At 46.2% G+C, this 24919-nt stretch overlaps 1 protein-coding gene across 2 annotated transcripts in view; it reads right to left on the bottom strand.

Annotated features, from left to right (window-relative positions):
• The window catches only part of ASTN1 (astrotactin 1), a 267008-nt gene that overhangs the window by 234476 nt on the left and 7613 nt on the right, over window positions 1-24919 (bottom strand). The gene's annotated exons all lie outside the window — the stretch shown is intronic.

Raw genomic sequence — 24919 nt, 5'->3', positions numbered from 1 at the left:
TAAAGGCTGTTGAACCTATCCTTACACCGAACATTCCCCCTCCTGCTTGCTGACTCTTGTTGGCCTCTTCAAGTGCTTGCCCGGCTCCATTTCTTGCTTGGCAGTGTTTCACTATCATCACCATCACCATCATCATCATCATCATGCTATGAGATACCACTTATGGGCATCACCTGATTTCCCAGGCCTCACCCGCCTCCAAGGCCCTGCTCGCTCCACCTCGCCTGCCTTTGTCACTGATGAACTGAAGTAACCAATCAGTCCCTGCCTGGGAGTGACAGACCTTCCACCATGGCTAGGGACATACAGTACAACCAGGTGAACCAACTGCACCCCTCGCGTCTTGGCGTCTCCTGCAACTTCCGCCTCCGCTGTCGCACCACACTTTTGACCTGGCCTGCTGAGTGGCCACGACAGGGGCCAGGCGATGCAGCCCAGAAGCACAGGTAGCTCCTGTGCTTCAGACACTGACCGACGGGAAACAGGACACGGGAGAAAGCCAGGCAGGTAAGTGATCTCTCTTCCCTGCCTCCAAGGTGTGGTACAGCCCTGTCCAAACACCTCCCGTTTAGCAGAGCCACACGTGTGCGTCAGGTGACCTGTGTCGTCTTTCTGCTGGTGTCATGAAGCAAAGGCCATTAGAATGATACATCACTGCACATCTCTTCTTACCGTTCCCTCTCTCCCGGCCCTTTCTCCTTACTATTTCTCTCCTTGCCTTTCAAATAGTCAGAGCTCAGCCTTTAGGCCCTGTTTCCTAGGGAGCCAGGGCTAAGCAACCATCAAGAATACCACTAAAGTGACTGTGTTCTGTTTGGCTGGTTCTCGTGGCACCCGAAGGAAAGAGGCACTGTGATCAGAGACTCGGAGTATACGGGAAAAGGTTAAGTAATATTTTAAAGCTAACACATACTCCGTGACAAACAGCGTAAACAATAAGCATCAAAGGTACTCATAAGGGTGAACAATCACTGCAACCATCGGACGCCTTCGACAGGTCATAATCAGGTCATAGTCATCTAGGCGGCAAAGAAAAAAGCTTTAACTTTTTTATATAAGTTACCTTTCAACCCCCTCACCTAATCTTCTCTGATATGTCTGAAATTTATTTCTATTGGCTTGCCATTCCTGGATGTGAAAGACTTTAATGCCGACTGCACACTCAAGAAATTTCATTATGGCCTCTCTCCTCTATAAAAATATTAAAATGTTAAATTAAAAATTGTGAAGTAGTGGTTTCTAGAAGACCCCACGGTTAATGCTTTGTGTTCCGAGAAGCACCCATTTGTCGTCTTCCTTGACATCTGAGCCAGCTCGCTGCCCACGGCACGGTATTTTCTGCCACTCTCCCCACCCCCGGTGCCTCCTCGCTAACCAAACAGCCACGGCACCCCCTGACCCACGGCGTCTGTGCCTGAAGCCCAAGAGCCAAAGCACAGTACTGTCCTTCAATGCTGGCTATGGTTTTGGGCCTAGTCAACAACCCTCTCTTTATAAGTGTGTCACCTCTTTCTTGCAAAGGACGGGTGATCTGAGGGCACGGAGGTCCCTTCGGCACGCCGCGGGGTGTCTCCTACAGTTCTGCGGGCGATCTACTGAATCGGGTCACAGATACAGGTGCCATCTGACACCGTTGGCCCACAGTGTTACAATTCCACTCTCCAGTTCTTTCCAAACTGTTGGGTGGCTGGCATCCCATTTTGATGATTTATTTAAACAGTTTGTCAGGTCAACCACATCCTGTACGCATATGATTCAAAACATAAATGTTTGCTGTAGATGTAATTTTTCATGTCAACTTATGCACCAAGAGAAAATGACCTTTATTCCAGACAGACGCAATTTCTTTACAAATAGTAACTCTCAATGCCCTGGTGAAACAATCAGCAGGTTCTGGTAAAAAACAGTAATAATAATAATAACACAAGTATAAGTTTCAGCTGAATAGCAAAATGGTTTAGGGGGCTGTATCATTTCTTAACTACAGCCCTACACAGGAATTTAAGGTTATTCACATAATTTCTTGTCATTAGATGAACTTGAGCAAATAGTACATTTCTGAAGAGAAGTCATAATTTGGAAGCACTGTGCAAAAAAAGAAAATAAAAGAGTATCCATTTCCCTTGTTTCACAGGCCGCTCGGGAGAGTGTCCCTTGCCTCTGTAGGCTACACGCACCCGCAATTTTCTTATTATGCACAAAGGGATTCTATGCCTGGGACTTTTCAATGGTAAATTCAAAGACTGCTTAATGGAATCAAAATTCTAAAAGTCAAACTTTATGAGAGAGTTAAAATTTTTATCCTCAAATTCTCCACATACTGCTTTCAAAAGTCAAACAACTTGCTTTTGAAAAAGCCCACAGTTTTTTAAAATACTCTTTCCCTTCGTTGGGGGAGCTCACAGCACCACAGCCATTTCTGAAGTTGGACGTACGTGTCTGTCTGTGCTAGACTGCACCAGATATGAGATCCTATAAGCAAAGCTGAAATTAAAATCTGGAAGAAACATCTGTGATAACATGACTCTTTTCTTTCCTCTGAGATTTCGACAGTCTGTTTATGCTCGTTGGGTATTAGACAAGAATCTAAACGACTAACCCTGGTAGGGGCACGTGAGGGGAAGAGTTTTTATTGTTACAGAATGGATCAAAGAGGAAGTGGAGAGAGAAGTTGATAGAACTAGCAACCCAACCTAGCAAAGTATAGATCAGCCACTGGTCTGCTCTGAACATGCTATGAGGGTTGGAATTTATCAGCATGAAAGAGTGATATGACAAACAGCCAGGGAAAGAAGTGTGAGTCTACAAAGGGCATGAACCAGCCTTGGCCTGTCCAAGGTGCAAACAAATGCCGATGCAAGATGGTGCCAGCATCAGCATGACTGGCTCTCAGACCAGGTTAATGTGCCCAGCCAGACCAGGAGGTGAAGATTCGCCACCTTCCATCACATGGTGGCCTTAATCTTCCTGGGGAAACGCACTGAAGAATAAACTTCAGGCCATGTAAAGAAATCCCAGGAAACATGTGTAAGGGATGAGGGTATCGCTTCCAGGACTGTACAATCATTAAGTTCATAGGACAAGTCTGTCGGAATCCCAAGTGAGAAATTTACATGCAGGATACTGGCGGCCCAACGTGAATGGAAGAGGTAATGATAGTTCCAAAGTAAGACTAAGATCAGTCCCAGGACAGGTGGTGAAACGTGCAGAAATAAGACCCAAGAGCAGCTCCTGTCGGATCTGAAGATCCCACCCAATAAGGACGCAGGTTGCAGGACAGGATCTACTCAGTCCCCCGATCTAGAAGCACTGCCGACCCCGATCTTCCTCAGACTGGGAGTTAAATGTCTTTGTGGACTATGCTCTCTGTGAGGGAAGAGCTGAGTAAAGGACAGGAAAACAACAACAAAGTGCCTACCCTTTCTTGAGCCTTGGGGAGGATCTAACAGCCACGCTCTGTTCCCTGTGCATTCTGCCTGCTACTGCTAACAAACGTCCTGCAACATGAGTACTGCTCCCTGCATTTCAGAGATGAGGAAACTGAGGTTCACGAAGGTTAACTCGTTCCAAGGTCACAGAGCTTGCGAACCTGGCTAACCCTTATTTTGTAAACTCACCCTCTTTTTCAAATTCACTGGCTTTTCCTCTTGTTTCCTCTCCTTGAAGCTCTGCTTTCAAAGCAGCACATTTGCCTCAGCTGATACAGAGAAGACCAGGGATAAACCTTGCCAGGGTGGAACAGGGAGGCCTACGTCACCCTGGGAATCAAGGTAGGTTGTCCCTCCCGAGTGGTTGGTGGTGCACCCGCCCACTCTAGCCCTGGGGCAGCAATAAGGAGACCTTAACAAAGAGCAAAAGAGCAAAGTGGACCCTGTCTCCAGATAGAGGGCTGTGTAGCAGGAAGGTAGCTGACACTCTTAAAATGGTTCCTATAGTTCTTCCTTTCTAACGATTTAGGTCCAGGAAAATACCCTGCGTCACCTCCCCACTCACAAGCATCACACGCAGGTCACGGGACGCTGCCCTATCACTGGCACTGAGGTCCCTGGGCTGGAAACTGGTTTCCGCCCCCACCCGAGGCAGCCTGGGCCAGAGCCACACCCCTCAGGTAACACTGACAGCTCCAGATGCAGCTCATCAGGGAGCCCAGCTCATTAAGGCCCTGGAGCGCTGTCGAGGGTAATTAAATCAGGGATTAGTGTCACCGAGAGAGAGTCGGGCGTGAGCCTGGCTCGCGGTAAAGCGTTTGACACTGAGCGGGGAGGGCGGACAAGGTCACCGTCAGCTCCTAGCATGGAGCCTCCTCTCCGAGGCTCGTGGGGGCTGGCTTGTAGATCCCTGGCGCAGGACAATGCTTGTATTTTAGTTTTTCCTAAAATGCTTTCCTCTACTCAGGGGCCCAGTGTGCACTGACTGCGTTTTTTAAACTAAAGCACATGACACATTTCACCCTTCAGATCCCATTTAAGAACGCCTCCCCCACAGTGCACTGGCAGCCGCTCCGCTGCGCCGCCCAGATGGATGGAGCTGCCCGTGGCCCTCGGGGTGTTACCCTGCCGCCTGCCCGGGCGCGGAGGGGTGTGCCTCTCGCATTCTTCCCGTGGAAGTACAAATTAGCGCAACCTTTCGGGAAAGCGATGTGGTAATATGTTCCAAGAACTTTAAAAACGCTCCTATCCTTTTGACCGAGTGCATAATTATACTTCAGGGAATCTATCTGAAGAAAATAATCAGAAATACAAAAGGAGCCTGTTATACCAAAGATGACTGCCGCAGCCTTACAAAAATAAACAAATTGGAAACGTCAATATTATTCAGTAGAATATTGAATATCCATATGTTAGAATATCGTTGTTCATTTTATTTGACGAATATTGGCTGGCACTGAGAATTTCATATTTAACCATCTACACTCTAAAATTTCAAATGAAAACTCAAGATTTTAAATTATACATACAATAGTATTTCAAGTATATAAAAAGTATGCTCAAAAAAAAGGAGCCACACCTATGTATCAGCAGGGCTACGTCCGGTTGGTAAGCTTAAGAGAGATTTTTTTTTTTCTTCTTTTTTCCTGACACAAAGACTGAACATATATTACCTTTGTAATTGAAAGACATGGGAAAGTATCGCATTTCTAAAAACATGCGAACCAACAAAGACAAATACAATCTATCTAAGTCCTTGCCCCCTGAACAGGAAATGTGATTCTTATCCTTGCTAAGAAGACTGCCCTTCAGTCTGTCAATGGCCGTCTTCCATTTGGACTTCATAATCGCCACGCAGAGATAAGCAGAGAGCAAACAAAGTCACCAGAGAGGAAAGGTGACAATCTGCCCTCCCCCATCATGTGGGCTTTGAGGTTCTGGGGCTGAATCCACACATGACCCTGATGACCTCAGCATCTAAGCTCACCTATCAGGACAGTTCAGGCACATCGGTAGCAGGGGCTCAGTTCTTCATTAAGGTCAGACGTCCAACAGAACATCCAGAACAGTAGTCTGGAAACAATAACGCAGAATCCTGCCGCGGCCCGAACACAAGCTGGGGGACGGGTGGGTTCCTGGTTGCCAAAGGCCCCGCGGAAACACAAAGCTACTGCGACTCTTCTCTGCAAACTGCCCAGCACCCGTCCCGGTGTGCGTTCCAGCGCTCACCCAACAACCTGCTGTGCTAACAGGTGTGAACTGCGCTGACACCCACCGGAGGTCCGCGGGACACCTGGGCTCCCACACATTTGCTGATGCCGGTCCCAAGGAGGACTGTGGGTGATAATGACTACCACACCCAGAGTGACCAGGGGGAAGGTGGTGAGGGAGGTGCCCCAGTGTGGGCGTTCTCACCCTCTGTCACCCAGCGTGGGTCAATCATCCGGGAAAAATAATCCTTTCCCCTTAGTTTTGAAAGCACAATTGACAACATGATATATTTTTAAAGAGAGCTTTCGGGGTGGCCCTAATATGCCAGCGTCATGCACACAGGTGTCCACCCTGTGGGATCTTGTAATTATCACACACATCACCTTAGTTGTCCAGCTGAGGTACCTGCAAGGATACCACTAAGCATTGACCTAAGGAATCATCAGAATAAGAAGAGCTACAGTTGGTGATTATGTGCTCGCCAATTCCGTTTCTAAACTTCCTGAGGATCAAAAGGAAACCTAGACTCAGAGAAGTTAAGCAGCTGGATAGCAATCACCTACAGAGAGAGTTCAAATCAGGGTCTGTCTTAATACAAAGCCCAACTTTTCTCTTCCTGTAACATTCTATTACCCCAAAAACTATTGGGTTTGTTTATTTGTTTGTTTTTTGAGACTGAAACAATTGCCCTCTACCTACCAAAATGCATGGTGCAAAATCCATGTGACTTTTAAGAGCACAAATGTCCTATAATCCCAAACACATCATCGTCACCCGTCTTCTCGCTCATGGATGATGGGTGAGAGCAAGGCGAGAGACGGCTGAAGCATACTGATGGGGAAGAAGTGCGGACTGTATCCCGCGATCAGTATTACGGGCACACTGAATGTCATCAGAACAAAGATGAAGGTCACGGTTCTATCTACAGTCCGGCTAATGTAAGGACTTCAACATTAACATTAATTTGTAGTCAAGCATTTCTGCTTATCCAAAAGGGTGGGAACGTACGACTTCACAGGTTACCCCTGTAAAGGTCTGGTTTTGTGTTTGTTTGTTTGTTTTTTAAGGTAGAAAAATGAGACACAAGAATGTAACTAACTTGTTAGAGACGACATGCTTCTGAAAGCCATGTGAGGGTAAGGAGCAGGTCCCGCTGGCCTTAGTTTATCCATTAATTCCTTCATACATTGACTTATTCAGGAACTTGTCCTGAGCACCCACTGTGTATCAGAAGCCAGGGGGATGCAACCGTCTGTGCCTAGGACTGTGTTGTGTCCACAGTTGTCACCCAGAGGCCGCGGGTTGGGAGCGTTTACTGATTACAGATAGCAGCAGCAGAAATGAGGGCGCAGAGCTCTGGACCCACAGATTCCAATCTGTTGCTCTAACACCTACAAAATCCATCATTCTGTGTATGCAGCTGGCCTCTGTGCTTCCAAGGAGCACTGAAATCCAGAGATTACTAATGGGTTGCAAACATAAGAATGTCATTTCATCCACACTAAATGGGTTACATTTTCATTTCACTGAGTGCCTCCTTGCTTCTGAAGCGCGGGCCAGGAACGCAGGGGCAACCTAGCTGACCTCTCCACCACTCATTACCACTCCTGCTCCAGCGCGCGCGGGTCTAATCAGCTCTTCCGGTTCTGATCTTGTTAGAGAACACTGGTCTCCCGCCCCTGGAGTCCTGCCTAACATACTGCGGGGAACCCCCTCACCGGAGTTGAGAGTCACAAGGCGGGGGAGTTTCAATCAGATAGCCCGGGTCTGTTCTTGCCGTGGGATCACTCTCCGCCAACCACAGAGTGACTTCAGGCCAGTGCCAAATTGCTAGGCTCCAGTCTGACTATTAGTCAAACTGGAAAAGAACTGCCCTCCTTCATACTTTAAAGGAATACAAAGGAGTCTTATTGTCTGATATCCGCAAAAATCCTCCAAGAAAAAGTCTGTGAGAAACAATGGGCTTTTACGGCTTAAACTATTGATTTTCTTTTCCCCTTATGTTTCTGAAAATGGCTTCACTGGATGCTACTACAGAACGCAAGCAGGAAGTGGTAAGAATGTAGACAGGCGGGGGATGAAACCCGGGCCATAACGACCAAGACCGATCTACGAGACAAAGCCTGAGCATTACTTTGGCAAGAGTAGTGAGAATCACCTCAGGATTCCCAGCGGGGTGGCCCACGCTAATCATGGCGGTTACTTACAAGAAGGGCCTGCAAAGCAACACAATGCCAGGGAAGACACCACAGCACAGGAATGAAGAAGAGGCTCCGGTGAGTGACGCTGCAGGCCTGCTCTCTCCTTCCTTCCCCGCTCCACACCACCCTCCAATGCAGGGCTGACAGAGGTGCCCTCTCTGTGGTTCTCAGACCCTGCGCGCCCTGTGCTGAGGGCAGGGAGTTATGCTCGCCGCTCCAGGATGCTGCTTCCGCTTTGCTGCCCGGGTCTCAGCGGCAAGAACATCAGTTCGCAGAAGGCTCTGAGCAGCGCCTCGCATCACTAGCAGCCCTGGGCCAGGTTGACGGGTGCCCGGGTTCATTTGGGAGCAAGGTTAGAGCTGGTCTCAAAGAGGTGCGCTCACCCAATAGAGACGGTGCCCCACTGCCAGTCCCCAGCTTCCTTCTGCCCAGCCAGCCCCGCTCCCTGCACTCCCCAGACACATTCCCCAGGGGCAGAGGCAACAGAGAAAGAGTTATGAGGGGTGGTGACTGTCACATCCAAATGACAGAGACTTCAAAGAAATGATACTTGGACTATGGCAGAAGGCTCAGGGACCACTGCCCACTTGTTTCTAAAAAGAGAAATCCTAGGCTCAGCCACAGTATGCAATTTGCAAAAGATTGCGCAACGAGGCTGGAATGGGGAAGGCTTGAGCGCCGGCCTGACTGAGGACATCTGGTCAGCATACTGCGTCCCTGACAGCCCTAGACTCTCCAGGTCTCACTTTCACCATTTGTGAAATACAGGCTTGGGCGAAATGACCTTTCCAATACTTTCCAGTGTTAACACTCTAAAACATTGTCATTTCAAGTGTCCCTGGCCCAGCATCACCTGTGACTTGTCAGAAACAGGACATCTTGGTGCTCCCCCAAGAAGTACTTTAAAACACTCTGCATTCTAATACAGTCCCAGGTGATCTGTATGCACATTCAGGTTTGATAAGCATTGTTCTCGACTATTTTAGCACAGGTTTATAGAGAATCATCAGTTCTACCTTGAGAATTATGAAATACAGCAGAAAGCAAAAATGCCATACTAAATCGCCTCTCCTCTTAAAGTGTCACTGTTGCCCATTAAGAGAGCCTGACCCTGTGCTAAAATTTGTCATCAAATTAAATCCCACTCCCAGCAGGCACCGCATGCCTCAGATGTCATGGCTGCAGTTTTTGTGGCTATTCTTACATGGAGTGTCCTTTTTTGAACATATCTCAGCTGGATGACCTGAGGGTCTTTAGCAGTACTGCATTTGGTGAAGTGCCCCAATGAGTAGTGTTTAGACAGTTCAAAGTACAACAAGAAGTATCACGCCGTGGTTCTCGGCACACCGCCCTTCTTGGACGTGCTGGGAGACCGTCCCATGACCAACTGTACATGGTGGCTGTTACACCTACCCAGGGGTTAGTCAGACAGCAATGAATCATTCCTCTCCTCCTCATGACGTGGCCCTGTGCTGCAGGCTGTCCACATGGAAATGGACGCATTTGGTTTCTGCAGGTAACGGATTAAAAATGATTCTACGAGGGTTCCTTCACATCGGCATTATGGACACGGTGGGGCCGACCACTCCCTGTTGGGAGGGCTGCCCTGTGCACTGGAGAAGGTTAGGCAGCGTCCCTGGCCTGTACCCACTGGCTGTCGAGAGCAGTCGTCACTCAGTGCGGCAACCAGAATGTCTTCAGAGGTTGCCACATGTTCCCCGTGGGGAGCAGCAACAGACTCACCCGTGGCTGAGAACCACGGGGTTGGAAAACACGCGTGTGAACAATCAGGGAAGCTCAAGGAAGACATCTGTGGGGATGTGATGCGCAAAAGCCGTAACACAAATACTGAGCAATTATGTGAATGGGGGGGAATAAACACAGAGGTACTAATGACACATGCATGTCAAAGGCTGGTGAAGACGGGAGGGGGAGTCAAGGCGGGGACATGACTCAGAAACGAGAAGCCAAGGGGAACAGAGCACCGCTGATTCCGGCACCACCCCTTATTGGAGAGCGAAGGTGCTCATCGCAGGGTGTTTCTCAGCCACACACAGCCTTGACTAAGATGGAAATAACTGAGAGACAAAGAAAAGAGTTCAAGGATGTCAGACAAGAAGGGATGGTACAGTACGAAAATATCACTTTGAAGTATAAATTCTCCGAGGCAGGTCTGCTGTGCACAGATTCATAAAACCTATGGCCGAGATGGGAATTAGCGTCACCCACTCCAAAGCCATCACTCCACACATGACCCAGGCAGGTGTATACACTCGTCCACGGTCGCGGTCACCCAGTGGCAGAACTGGGACACAAACCTTCAAGGCCTGGGAAGGCTCGGGCTCGGTATGGACTGTCCTTGGCGACATGGCACCCGAAGGTGGGCCTCCCGAGCACCAAGGACCAGCGACGAGTGCACAGCCCACCCACACCCCGATCTCCTGCACCACAGCCCAGTGCTCCTTCCGCTGCGCCGCTCTGCCTGTTGTGACTGATGCGGGTCTTTAGAATGTGGAGTCTGTTAATGAAATACTAAAATGGCATCCAGTATATTGGAAAACATAAAATGTGACTCTATGGGTCTTAGAATAGAAAACGATAAGGACGGAGTTTAGAATGAGGTGAAGATACTTCACTCAAGGGGGGAAGGAGGTACCTCCCAGGGTACCAGGGGCAGGGAGTAGGACCCTCCAGAGGCTGGAAGGGACCTATGATACAGTTGTCACTTCTCTGTCAAGTCACCACCAGCCACCTGACCACGAGCCAGAACCCAGCCCATGTCAACTCTCCCCCTGGAGAGGATGGAGCAGAGCCACCAAGGAAGAAGAGAGATGGCCCACCTGAGCCAACCTAGCCTATCCCATGTTCAAAGTCAACCTCAGGACCAGCAGATTGAGACTGGAGAATTTCCCTGCTCCAGAAAATCTCCCTGCTTGCTGATGCTGGAGATCCCTCATCACGGAACAGGACAGAAAGGCTTAAAATAAAACTGCTGGTTGAGGTAACACGCTGGCTGAATTCACATTCAACTCCAATCCGTTCACCGAACGGCGTTAACTATATCGGGTCCTTCCCGGTTTTGGTAATGGGGCCGAGGGGCAGTCACTGAGGGATCTCTGGCTGCTGACGAGGGGGATGGGGAGGGGAGGCACAGAAAGAAGAGGCTGTGGGTTCAGATATATTTAGAGCCCTTGGTCATTTTGCTGAGCCAACATGGTTCCCTCTTCAACTGGACTGGGACAAATAACAGTGTCCTGAGGTGGTTTTGTCATGCTAATGTGCTCAGACAGCTCTGCTTCACAAGATTTAGAGGGGTTTTTTGTGAGTTTGTTTGCACCAAGTTGAGTTTCCTTAGAAAGCTTTCATTAATCAGGATACAACTGAACAGAAGGGGCACTTGGGAGCTACCTGGTTAAAGGCAGAGGAAAAGGTGCAGTCTGGGTGGAGTCCAAATGGGGAGCAAGAAGAGGCATCTTTTTGGTGCCAACCACTGTGCCAGCTTCCCCACAAAAGTTATTTCCTGCCCTCCTAGGAGGAAAGCATTATCTCTGCTATGCAGATGAGGCAGCCGATGTTTAAGGGCTTTGAGTAAAACTTGGCCGTGGTCATTGAATGAATAAGTGGTGGATTCTCTGACACCGAAGTTTATGCTCTTTCCACTTCACCACGCAGAAAAGCTGGGAAGAAAAGGACAATCCATTGAAAACCCTTCCGGGGGTAAGTTATCAACAGACCTCAGGATTTAGCAGACCTTGGCGGATGAGGGCTCCTCCGTTTATTCCGTAACAATTTATTGAGCATCTGCCGAGAGCAGAGCATTGTTCTGGGCACTAACAAAGACAAGGGCTCTAACGGAAGACACAGAAAAATGGTACCTCCTATGCATGAGCTTTCCATCTAGCCAGGATGAAAAACACATACAGAGCAAAGAGTTAAGTAGTATAAAACACTGAGAGTTAGGTAACAAGAATGGTGGGACTTAGGAGATAAGGAAGAGCTAAGTGAGAGAGTGCAATTATGGGAGGCCTTTATCAAAGAGAGGGACTCATGCTAATCTTTGCAGAAGGACTGGTATATCAGGGGAATAGAGAAAGGGAGAACATTCTAGAAGGAAAGACATATTATGAACCAAATCAAGACCAATGCTCCTGTCCTGACAGAAGCTCAAGGGCTTCAATCAAGGACACTCTGGATGCAGGGATTAGGACAGCCTTGCTGGATACTGCAGAAATAACCTAGATTCTTGAATGTCAGGAAGTCCATTAGAAATAAGGGGAAACCTTGTGGTTAGGATTTATCGGATAGTAATTACGATTTTAATCTTACCAACAGGATAAAAACTGGGCAGAAAAGCAGTGACTGTCTACAGAGAGAGGCAAGAATGTACGACACAGCTGGGGAGACCCCCCCTCCTCCTCCCTGGCTCCACTCCAGGGGCCCCACTGAGAAAACGCTCCCAAAAGAGTCACAAATTCTCGGTCTGTGCCGTCGAAATATCCCACACACTTTCACGGCCATGTCAGGGGTTCTTCATCACTTCAGGAAAGTCTTCCATAGAGAGCTGAGAGATGTTTGCACTTGGAATAGGAAGACAATACACTTGCAAATAAGCCAAATCTCACTAACCGCCAAATGAGCAAGAACATTCCCAAATCACCACCATTTTGGGCTCAAAAGGTTTTTTGTTGTTTCCTCCCCCCCCCCCACCCAATTGGTCCCAGTCAAGGAGAACCTTGAGAAATACACACGTCTTCACAGCCACTTTCAAGCATGTAACTAAATGAATGGACGGACTCTGTCATCGTGGTGATGCTATAGGCAGTTGTGACTAATAAATACGCGCTTGGTCTCCGTCCCTGGTTCCTGACACAGAGCTCCGGAATCCTCTCATTCTCCTGAGAGGTGAGGACTCTTACACACAGCTCCTAAATCCCTTGGAACATCCTGGGTGACAGGTCATCTTGTGTTCTAATGAGATGACACCTGGTGGGCTCCCAAATGGGGACTGGCCAGCAGGAAGACCAGGCCACGGGAGATGCGGGCACTTTCCGTCCTACCCACCATCCTCCGGGGAAGAGACGGGTCTGGAGATTGAGCTGCTAATCAAGCATGCCTCCATGATGAAGCCTCCATGAAAATCCCCAAGGCAGGAGGTTTGCAGAGCTTCAGGGCTGGTGGACGCATCCACGCGCCAAGAGAGTGGTGCACCACAACCCCGTGGGCACAGAACTCCTGCATTTGGGGACCCTTCCAGGCCTCATTGTACACACACTTCATCAGATGTCCATCTGTTTCCTTTATTGCACCCTTCGTAATAAACAGGTAAGTGTAAATAGCTGTTGCCCCGAGTTCTGTAAGCCATTACAGCAATCACTGGAAATAAGGAGAGAGTTGTGGTCCCAAGTACAGTTGACAACCTCGGAATTGCAACTGGCATCTGAAGAGGGGGCGGTCTTGAGGGACTGAGCCCTTTACGAGAGGGTTCTACACTAATTCCAGGTAGTCAGGACACCCAGCTGATGTCCAGAGAGTTAGCAAATTGGGCCGTGTGGGTGGAAGAACCCACACATTGGGTCAGAAGTGTTGTGAGTCGAGTAAAAATAGCACTATTTTTCTCTGAGCAGAAAAATGAAGTGAAAAAGTGTTTTGGATAAAAATGAGATCTGTCAAGAACCCACCATAGCTGAGCAGACATTATAAGCTTTTTAACTACCTTCCCTTTATGAGAATGGGGCCTTATATTCCTAGTCATGTGAGCATTATCAACCCCTCAAAGCATTCTCCTATTTAGCACCAAGCCTCCAGGTAGATGGTAGATACCTTGTAAGTGTTTTCTGGATGGACAGGTGAATGAAAGAATCTCCCAAGCACCATTTCATGGGAAAGGAGGCTAACCTCCTTCACCCAAAAGGGTCAGCTAACACACAAAGCACATTTTGAGAAGAGCATGGCACACTATGCTCCCAAGTACAGTGTGGTTCCTTCATCCACATGTGGATTCACTGGGTATCCCTGTGAGTGTCAGCTCCCTGTAACTGTGACCATTCTTTACCATCTCTTCCTTGTCAGAGCGCTCTCATCTAAGCCGGGATTGTTCCCCCCCACTGAGCAGATAGTAAAACAGAGAAATAGAGACGTGTGGCTCTATGTCCAGGTGCACGCTAAGATGAGAAGTACTACTTAATAAAAAAGGTCTAAGACTTCACAGCGCTCTGGTCAAGAGCATAGGCTTTGAGGTCAGGTAGATGGAGGGATAGATTTCGCTCACTCGCCTTCTCCCTGGGTGATCCTGGGGAAATTAGGATGCCTCAGCCTCTACTTTAGTAGAACATCGCTTACATCACAGGAAGTTGTGTTGCATGAGATCATGGAAGTCTTACCATGTGCTCACAAGGGAGCACAGGGCCCGGCACAGAGAGTGTGGAGGTGGTGGGGAAGCCGCTATCTCCTGGTTCCTTAGACAAGAAGCCTCCTTTAGGTTAGCACTGCCAGCCTCTGCCCTTGACCGCCTTGTGGGACGAGGGGAAACCCGTGAGGGATGAGCGTGGGGAAAAGCCCCAGCTGGCAGGGCTCCGCTCCCTCCACCCTGCGCGCTGTTTTTGGCGTCTCTGTGCCTGAGGAAGTGCATGGATGGCTCTGATCTCTGAACTCTGCGAGGGCCCGGTGGGGTCAGCTCTGCTTCCCAGGAAGCCTGACGTCTGGGAATGTTTAGTTAGAATGTTAGGCAGGCTTTTTGGCCATATCTAAGCCATGCCTCCCAGCACGGTTTTATCAGTAATAAAGGCGATGTTTTCATCTCTGGCTCTCTCCTGTCTCTGCCTGTTGACTGCTTTTGCACTCGGGTGAAGAAGAGGGGTGACACTCATTGGGTCCGCTCAACCCCAACAATACGTATGTCACAAATGGCACCTGGGCGCAAAACCAAGTCCAGCTGTGTGCCCCACTGTCTCGCTTGACTGAACGTAGTCACCCAACAGGCCAGTTCGTATCATTGTCGTTACGACGCCCAGGAGGGTGGTGGCTTTCCCCGGCCATGTTGATATGAGTAAATAAGCCAGCTTACTAAATGCCCCTCATGTACCCAGGGGACAGTATCAGTGTCCACCAGTGAAACAAAAGCCACGGGGGGCTGTTACACCATCATACTATGAACCCTGGCTCGAATGGTTATGTAGGCAGCTCCCTTTGGTCACATGTGTTCTGTAGTTACTGTTCTTGAGGCACTAAAACGAATAATTACACAGAGCCAGCAAATTTACAAATTCTCAGCAAGATGGTCAGCATGTGGCTCAGTGGTCAAATTGCTGCTGTATTGTTTTAAATCATGCTTGACCTGCTAGTGTGACTACACGATAGGCCAAACCGGGAAAAGAAATAAAAGAATAAAAAAAAATTAATGAACAAACGGCAGCCGATCCAGAACTAGAAGATTGAGTTCGCTCCAGTTCATGTGCTTGACATTTAGAAGCCAGACTCTTTCTCCCGCTGTTCCCGAGCACCCAGGACGTGGTATTACTTTGGAATAGCAGTTGATGTGGAATGATCTGGAAAGCCAGACAGATATAAAATATAAAAATATAGACTGTTAAGAATACTGGGAAGTGGCACCTACCAATCAAGTATTTATGTACCCCTGTCACTTGCTCCATGTCCAAGATGTTACATAAATAACAGGAAAAAGCAAGAGCACCTTGTAGTCAGGGATACTGAGTCTACTTTCCTCGAGTAAGATCCTGGTTTTAAAAAAAACATTCAAAAAGCATACCACGTAATAGAAAGCACATTTGCTCTATCTGGAGGTCATTATTTAATCTAGCAAATTCCTGGCTTCTACAAGGACCGTGACATCGGGGGGGACCTTAACTTAAGCCCTATGTCTCAGCAAGCCTCACTCACTGATGAGGACCATGTGTGGAAAACCAGCGTTTTTTGAGCCAGGAGGAAGGAGGGAGGAAATGTAAAAAGGAAGGCTGAGTTTCATGAGTCACAAAAGTATTTAAAGCGATTGCGGCTCCTGAGAGAGGAAGAGAGGCTGGGCTTCGCCTGACAGATGTGGTCAGCAAGCCCCCTTCCAAGGTAAACACAAGTCCTCCTCCTCACCCGCTGCACGCCCCTCACGCGCATCTAAGCCCCTCCAACAGTCTCCCTGCTCCAGAGGTCTTGGCGATCACCTCCCCACAGCACCGGTGAGGACGTAAAAGTGCCAGGCAGCGGCGTGATTTACGCGGTGGCCTGAAGATGAAAGCACTGTTTGCATTTTTTTGCTGGGGAAAGCCCGTTAACGGGATGATTTACGTTTCCCCTGAAAATCTCCCTCTAGTGCGAGCGTTTCCCAGTTTCCATCAATGTCCAGTCTTTGGAAGAACATTAACGCCCATCACCACTCCCATAATCATCCATCTGCATGGTAACAGGGGGTTACAGGGAAGTCAGCTTTGCTGTGTTCCAGTGGGGGGACATCATTCCAGCCTGACCGCTGTCACCTACTGGATGGAGAACGCACAGCACTCAGGAGTGGCACTCAGAAGCAGCAAAGCCACCCGGGGAAGTCAGCGTCTCGGGAGTGGCTACCAGTGCAGTAAGGAGAAGGGAGTAAATTCTTAATGTTTCCAAATCACGCGTCTACTTAAGAGCCCCAAATATCACTCATTCTAGTACCACCTTCATAATTTAATTCTGCCATGTCCAACACCGCCTAAAATTTTAGTCACTTTCACGATTTTAAGTTAAAATTTGTTTTATATCAACTGTTGTTTAATGTGAATCTTAGTGGCGGGGGCGGGGGGAAGTCAATAAAATTATGAGTTTGTTATGCCTATTATTTTCTAAACCAGAGTTTTAAAAATATTTGTTTAAATATTATATTTATAAACTGTAACCCATGTATCACCTAAAAAATATTCTTACACCATTGCTAATTTCTCAGTTTGGGTCATTCATTACATTCCGGCAAGAAGTTCATTAGGAGAAGCTGGGTGAGGGCACGGGGCCCTTCTCTGCATTATTGCAGCAATTTTTCTGTCGGCCGAACATTATTTCAAAATAACAAGTTACCATTTATTGCGCAAAGCTGACATTAAACAAGGACTCACAGGTAAATGGAATATCAAGTTCCTTTGTCTTTAGGTTTTACTAGAACTTTATCAAGTCCCTGTGGAAATTATGGTTATTACATATTTGCACAGCCTGTAACTTGCAGCTGATGAGGTCATGAGAAATTCTGGAAGGTGCTCTCTATGCCAGGTTACTGGACCAAATATGAATAGCGCACAAGGCTGAGACCAAAAAGCAGCAGGAGTGGAGGGGCGGAGCCCAGCAGTTTGGTGGTGTCACAGGACCGCCTTACCCCTGGGTAATGGCCCCAGTGGTTTGGGGGCACTGTGCTCCAGTTTGGGGGTGCCCACATTTTCAGGTGCTTAGAAAAGTTATGCATGATCTCTCATTCCATACAAGGACTCCTACAGAGTATGAGGGATTCCAGCTCCTCCTTCCCAAAAAGACACTGTGGGAAGGAATTCCCCAGTAGGTAAGCCACAGCATACTGGTACCCTGCAAAAGGGCTGACTGGGGTGGGGGTCCAGTAGAAGCCACCATCCCTAAACCGGCCACCTCTAGCAACAAGAAGACATGTAACTTACCCCAGGGAGACCGAGAGGGATCTGCCATGGACAAGTGCCTTACATCCTCCAGTCTCTGAGTCTGCAAGTGTCTAATCCCCAGGACCACAGAGTCTGGGACCGAGATTTGAGACACTCAGCATGTTCGCTCAATTCCTTTACCCTGCAACCTTAGAAAACTCAACTTGCAGCTCTGTTCCTCTGGTGGGAAATGAAGGTGAAAATGCCTTGGATTTACTGTCTGTCTTAAAGTAGCTCAAGCCCTTCCAAGTGGCTCTGGAACAATGACCACCCCTCCTGCCTTTATTCTTAAGGCCCCTGGGGAATAAGCTGAAGTTGCTTTAAATGCCACAGCCTTTCAGGCAGTGCCCCTGTGACTTTTAAGAACCAATAACAGTGTGCCTTTCAGGCTTACTGTATATCCAATATCCTGAAGAAGGTGGCTAAAAAAAAGCACCTCCAAAAGCACCTTTAGACACCATGTTTTGGAGAATCTTTTTTTTTAGTGTTGTTCAATTATAGTTGTCCCCATTTGTCCCTCATTACTCTCCCCTGCCCTGCCCACCCCCACCTCCCACATTCAATCCTCCCCCTCGTCATCCATGTCCATGGGTCCCTTATACATGTTCCCTGACTTGACCCTTCCCTTTCTCTCCCCCCGTATCCCCCTCTCCTCTCCCTCTGGTCACTGTCCGTTTGTTCTCTATTTCCATGTCTCTGGTTCTAATCAATCATATTTCCTTCCTGACTCCTAGAATTCCCCACATGGCTGAAGGGGAGGGGGGCTAAATGCCGCACATCTAATTGGTAAAAGTCATCATGCAGCTTGTGTGAGGGTGTGTGTGTTGTCTGTGCATGTGCGCATAAGGCCCTGTCCTCCAAAGGAACCCCAGGATACTGATTAAAATTCAGTAGCAATAACAGAGCTGGAGTAGGAGGAGGAGACCAGGAATATTCGTTCATGTTTTCTCCTGTTTATTCATCAAGTACTGGCACCAGCATGAGGCCCATTGGCTAGAACAGCGATTTTCAATCGCTGGGCCCCAAGGATTTTTAAAACGTGCAGCACCTCACTGTGTAGGCAGGGCCCTGGCCACTCTTCCCGAAATCGTCAAATTAAAAAAATGACAGCCGCCAACACAATAGTAGCCGTCCAGAGTGAATGAATCAAAATTATACCTATTTTTCTCAGATTGGCAGAAAACGTATGTTTTGGTGTCCCACAGAATTTCAGTAATTAGTTTGTGTGGGCCATGAGGTGAAAAAGGCTGATAATCGCTGAGCTGGGGAAATGCGGGAATACCACCTCCTGTCTCTGCTGGAAGCGTTGTAACAGAGGTACAAACCAAGGACGCCAACGTTCATGTGAAGGATGGATGATGCTTTCTGGAATATGGGGTCAGTTCCCAGCCGAGGTGGCGTGCGACCTCAGTCAGTGGCTCTCAAACTTCTTGGTCTCAGCGACCCACTGTCTTCTGAAGAATGACTGAGAACCACAAGTACAATAGCTTTCGTCCATGTAGGCTACATCTACCAAAGTTCACTGTATTTTGAATTGAAGAAATAACATTAAAACATTTTTCCGTTCTGAAGAAGCCAGAACGGAAAAATGTTCTAAAATATTCCTTAATTTGTTTAAAAACCATCAAAAACCCACTATATGTTACCATGAATGACGTGTTTTATGGGAAGAAAGAGTATTTTTATGATAAAAAATAATGAGTACTGGCATTTCTTGCAGCTCTTACATACCCAACATAAGAAACGGCAGCTGGCTTCTCGTCCCTGCTGCAACGCCGAACGCGCTGCTGCGGCACGTGCTTGCGAGGAAAGGAGGATTTTAAGAGCCATGTCAAGAGTGTGGATATACTGTGATACTACACCAGACCTCAGTAAGGAGTATTTCCTTAAAGGCGGCAATATGGAAACAAAAAGTACACTGAACATTTTTTATACTCTTCCTTATCTGTCTGAAATTTGAATGTACTTTTTTACTGATGCCTGGTTTTGAAATATCATGCACTGGTCATTCTGAAAATATTGTCTCATGGATTTACACAGATGTTCCAAATGTTGGCACATTTTACTACACAATTTCAACAACACTCCCTCATTAATAGCATCGCTGGTCTCATGAGAAACATCTATAAGCATTGGAAAGCTGTCAAGCTCACTGTGGCATTTACAATACTCGATTTTTTTTCCTCTGGAAAGTTCCGATTTTATCATCAGCTACCAATACTGTCAACTGATTTCCCAAGATCACTGGGTTCATTTTCAAGAACACATTGGCCAAATACGCAAGTCTGAATAAATATACGGGATGGGGCAAAGGTGGGTTTACAGTTATTTGTATGGAAAAGAACACAATAATAAATAATAACACAAGAATAAGCTGTTTTGTGTACTCATAACTGTAAACCTACTTTTGCCCCACCCTGTAGTTTACTTGTTCTTTCAAGTTGTTTTTTCAAGCAAAACTTGTGGTATAAGACAAAAGCAGGTAGTTCAGCTCCTAACTGGAACAAGCATACTTCAGCTTGTAGCACACTGTGTGTGTACTTCCCACTTGAGTGCTTAGATCATTACAAGGGCAAGTACTGAAGGGTCAATATTTAGTAAATTAATAATCTGTATTGGCTCATTAGGGTATCCCTAAGTAAAGCTGGATTTTAAAAAAATACGCAACTGTGAAGACAAGTAATGGCATAATATTATGAGAAATGGAGTTTTCACCTCAAGGAGTCTCTAGAAACGGTCTCATCAATCTGCGGGAAGATCTGTGAAATGCTTGAGAACCGCTGAGCGAGGCCTGAAGGCTGCTCAGACGTCAGCTGGTCTGGGGAAGTTCCTCGAAACCAAGCTCAACGTGCATTCACAAAGTACAGACTCCAAGCCACACAAGCGCTGTGCTGGGAGTAGAGGGTACTGAGATGTCTAAGAAGTTGTCTGCCTCTAAGGAGCCTTTTAGTCTCATGGGACAGGCAAATGGGGACGCCGCTGATTTTAACATTAGAGTATCACTGGGGAGGGTATGCACAGACTGCTAGAACACAAAAGAAGGGCAAAGGACCCTCAGAAGAAGAGGTTGTGCCTAAGGTGTGCAGCATACTGAAGAATGAAAGTTTTAGCGGGGGAAATAAGAGAGAGAACAGTAGGTCCCCACTCCTGAAGTGTGAAGCAGAGCGGAGCTGTCAAAGGGCGCCTCCTCACTGTCCTTCTCCCCCGGGGTCTGGGAGCCTGGCCTCAGCTCCAGGAACAAAGTGTGATTCATGGAAGGTGGACAGTCACTGCCTCCCTCTTGGCACATGGAGAGACTGGTCCAGTGATGGGCCGGCCTAAGTCAACCCTCAACAAGGAATCGTAAGGCGTGGCTGCAGAGGGTGCTGGGAGGGAGCGCCTTTTCCCCTCCCCTGAGCGAGCTCTCAGAAGCTGTCCTGGCTCCTCCTCTGGACACTTCCCACGTGGACATGATGCCCGGAACTTCCTGTCTGAGGATGCAGGTCACACCCAGAGGAGGCCAAAGCCATTAGGACCAGAGAGACACGCAGCTGGAGCCCTGACACAAGTACCCCTTTTCACTGACCTGAGCCCATGCATCCTCTGTCATTTACGTCGGTTGAAGTTAAGTTTTCTCTTACTTGCAATGGAAAAATTCCAGCTAATACGAGGTTAATGTGAGATGGTGCTAGAGAAATAGGAACCACATCCTGAAGTACCTTTCATGCCTTCTGAGGATCCTGAGCATTCTCCAGCAGATCCTACGAGTCAGTACAGTATCACAAGGTAGGAAATAAAGAGGCTTTTGAAGGTGCCACCAGCTGATTTGGGGAGGACTCTATTTTTACGTCCTGGCCACGTTGGGCTTCTTTTAGTTTTTACAAGGCACCATCTCACCTGTGAAGAAGTTGAGCATTACCCAAGGAAAGGAGATGATTTCAAGGAAGATCAATGGTAGCAAATGCAACGGTGGGCCGTTAAGATGAGGAGAGAAGAGTGATCCCTGAACTTAACACTGGAGGGCAAAGGCAACCTCAGCGCAATGAAGCAGACAAGAAGTCAAAAGCCATTGTGAATGGGGAGAGATGTGGTGCTGGCTAAGAGGGTACACAGGTAAATGAATCTTTTTTGGGGCGGGGGGTTTTGAGATAGGAGGAACATGCATACATCTGTAGGCTGAAGGGAAAGATAGGGGGAAAAGAAGTGGAAGAAAAAGCAAAGATCTAAAAATGAGAAATGATAGGTACAACGACATCTCAGAAGAGGCAGAGTTCTTGGTCTGTGAAGGCAGGTTTGTGTCTTTTTTATTTCTCTTTACATCCCAAGTGCCTACTATCATGACCAGTACTTAGCAGTAACTCAAAAAGTATTGGGGGGAAAAAAAGAAGCAGCTATTGTTGTGCGATGAAAAAAAATTTTGGGCAAATCTTATAAAAACACATTCTTAAAACAGCTCTCAAAAAAAACCCAAAAAACCAGCTCTCATTTCTGAGAAACAAAGTGCAATGTATGCAGTGTTTTATGTTTCATGGCTAACAAAATAATGCATTGCTAAAAGAAGGCATTTTAACCGTATCTACATAAAACAAGAACAGGCATTCAATTCAAAAAAGAAACATAACTCAACTTTGAGCGCCTCCTCTCTCAAAGGCTCTGACTGTGGCTTCAAAAAGCTAGGCAAGCTGCGATCAGTGATTCTAAGCTATTTGGGCATTAGTTGTAGCTTCTGTGCATGGGAGAGTTTCTTCACAACTATTTATCTGTGCTGTCCAGTACAGTAGCCACCAGCCCATCAGATGTGGCTACTGAGCACTTGAAATGTGGTTAATGCCACTGAGATGAGCTCTAAGAGCAAAACGCACACTGGATTTAGAAGACTTAGAACACAAAGAGAAGGTAAAATATCTCACTAATAATTGTATATTGACTATACAGTACATGTTGGCTTCAGAACTCGTCAAAGTCTGCACTCATCGCATTTTGACAAGAAAAAACTGTTTTGGCACTCAGCGCTTGCTCAGGACTGGCTGCACTTGCTAGAACTTGCATGAGACACTACACCACCCCTCAGGAGAAAACGCTCCATCATCACTGGGTACCTGTCGGTTCGGCTCTCATCACGAGTTCTAGAATGAAACAACAATGAGTACCCAAGGTACCACTGTATATTGAAATAATACTATTTTGAATATATTGGGTTAAAAATATATTATTGAATTTGTATAAGTATTGGCATTTGGAGATGGAAAGGTAAAAATGTATGTGGAGGCAGGCCTACAAGCTTGGGAGATGAGAGTGTATAGAAATGATGCATGATAGTTTCAGGTTTTCAAGTAGAGTATGATACAAGATCTTAGGCAAAGTGTAAAAGCTTGAGTATTTCTCTACATCCGTTCACCCATTTTGGTTTTTATGCCTTCTACTTCCTGCTTCCTTAGCTGAGAGCTCATAATTTATCCCCCAAACTCAGAACCCCGATGCTTACCAACTCAATCCCACTTTCCTTTAACCTCAACATAGACCATTTCCTCTGGAAAGAATTTCTATTATCCCATCTGATTTATGGTTCATTATTTACTAACAAAGGAACCAGTTCTTAATTCAGCCATCCTGTGCACCACGCAGGGTAGTGCAGTGGCTATGATTATAGGCTCTGTAGATAATTTCAGTGTTATTTAAATTGTTCTAGAACAAAGAAGGAAAACCTGAAAATTGTTTTTAGGATGTAAAATTAATACCAAATCCTGGCAAAAATCTACACACAAAGAAAATCTAAGGCTAACCTTACTTAAAAATATTGATGCAAAATATCCTTAATAATAAAGCGGAATCCAACAACATATTAAAAAAATAACTCATCGTTTTCCAACTGAGACTGTTTTAGGAATGCAAAGTTCAATATTAGAAAATCTACTTATAGAATTCATCTTTTTAATAAATCTAAAAAGAAAAATATATGATAATAAATACTGAAAATATGTTTAATTAAAAAAATTTGGGGTAAGGAAAAACAAATAAATTCTTCACTAACATGATAATTTTTGTCTATTTTAACCCAAAATCCATTATCATAAAGTCAAGACAGCAGGGTTATTACCATTAAAATCAGGAAAAGACAAAAACTTACATTATCACATTCTTATTTGACATGGTACTGGAGTTACTACCAGTATAACTAGACAGAGAAAAAATTAGAAGTATAATTTTTTCTTCTAATTTAGAAGAGGAAGTTAGAAGAAATTCATAACTTCCTCTTCTAAATTAGAGAGGAAGATATAAAATGACCAGTGTTTGCATATGATGTCTGTCTGCATAGCTAAACTATCCAACAGCACCAACTGACACAAACCTATAGCTCGAGAACTCGGGTAGGAAGGCTGAAAAGGAACACACAGACACCAATAAATTTCTTACACACAAACTGTAATCACTGGGCATATACAGATAAAAAGAATATATTCCTTTTACAAAAACAAAACAAAAAAAATACCGAGAAGTAAATCGAACAAAAAATATACAAGCACTAGATGAAGGAAAAAACAACTTTAGAGCCCCACCAAAGGACAGTCGGAAAGACTTGACCAGTACCAACAAATCAGGTTCTTAAAACAGAAAAACTCAACATCGTAAGGATTTAATTCCTCCTTAATTTAAAATTTTAACTGAACTTGAAACAAAATATCACTAGTTTTGGTTATTCTTGGGTTTGTTTTTTTTAAACTAGACAAGCTTCTTTAAGAGTTTATATTTAAAAAAAATAGCTAGGAGAACTCTGAAAAAGAATAGCAGCAAAGAGTGACTAGTCCTACCATTAAAACATACTGCAGAACTCCAATAAATAAAACACTGCAGATAGGCCCATGAGTGGATATAAACAGTAACACAGCGATATGAATGGATCTCAAAAATATAGTGCTGACAGGAGATAAATCTGTTATTAAACTTTTGTTTTTCTCCAGTCAATCTTTTATTAGAGGGAATTCTCAGCCAAGAACCCAGAAGGGTAAAGGTAAAACTGTTTTTCCTCCCTTACAGAGCAACAGGTTCTACCATGTCGCCTAGGAGTTTGGAGGCTAGACCATGTAGGTTTGTACAACTGCACTCTAGGATGTTCGCACAAGCACAAAATTGCCTACCGACACGTTTCTCAGAACATATCCCTGTCATTAAGTGGTGCAGAATAGTACCTAAGAATTGTACTCTAATCAATAGAGTTTTTCCCCGTGGGGGAATGGGTAAACAATTCTGACGCTGCTATAGATGCACAGTAGAACTAAACAAATAAATAGATCAAGATGGCGGGAACCAACTTTCTCACTGTTGGAGTGAGATGGGCAAGCAGAGGGGCCAGCATGATCCACAGATTAAATAATAAGTTAGAGCATGATAATTATATAACACATTAGAGTTGGAGTCCTAAGTATGAACTCATGCTCAGCTCATTATATAGAGATATGGTTAC

This window comes from Pteronotus mesoamericanus, unplaced genomic scaffold (assembly GCF_021234165.1).
Source record: "Pteronotus mesoamericanus isolate MK-2021 breed Mesoamerican mustached bat unplaced genomic scaffold, CSHL_Meso_final scaffold_1186, whole genome shotgun sequence".
Lineage (NCBI taxonomy): Eukaryota > Metazoa > Chordata > Mammalia > Chiroptera > Mormoopidae > Pteronotus > Pteronotus mesoamericanus.
This window is presented reverse-complemented; position numbering and strand designations above follow the sequence as displayed.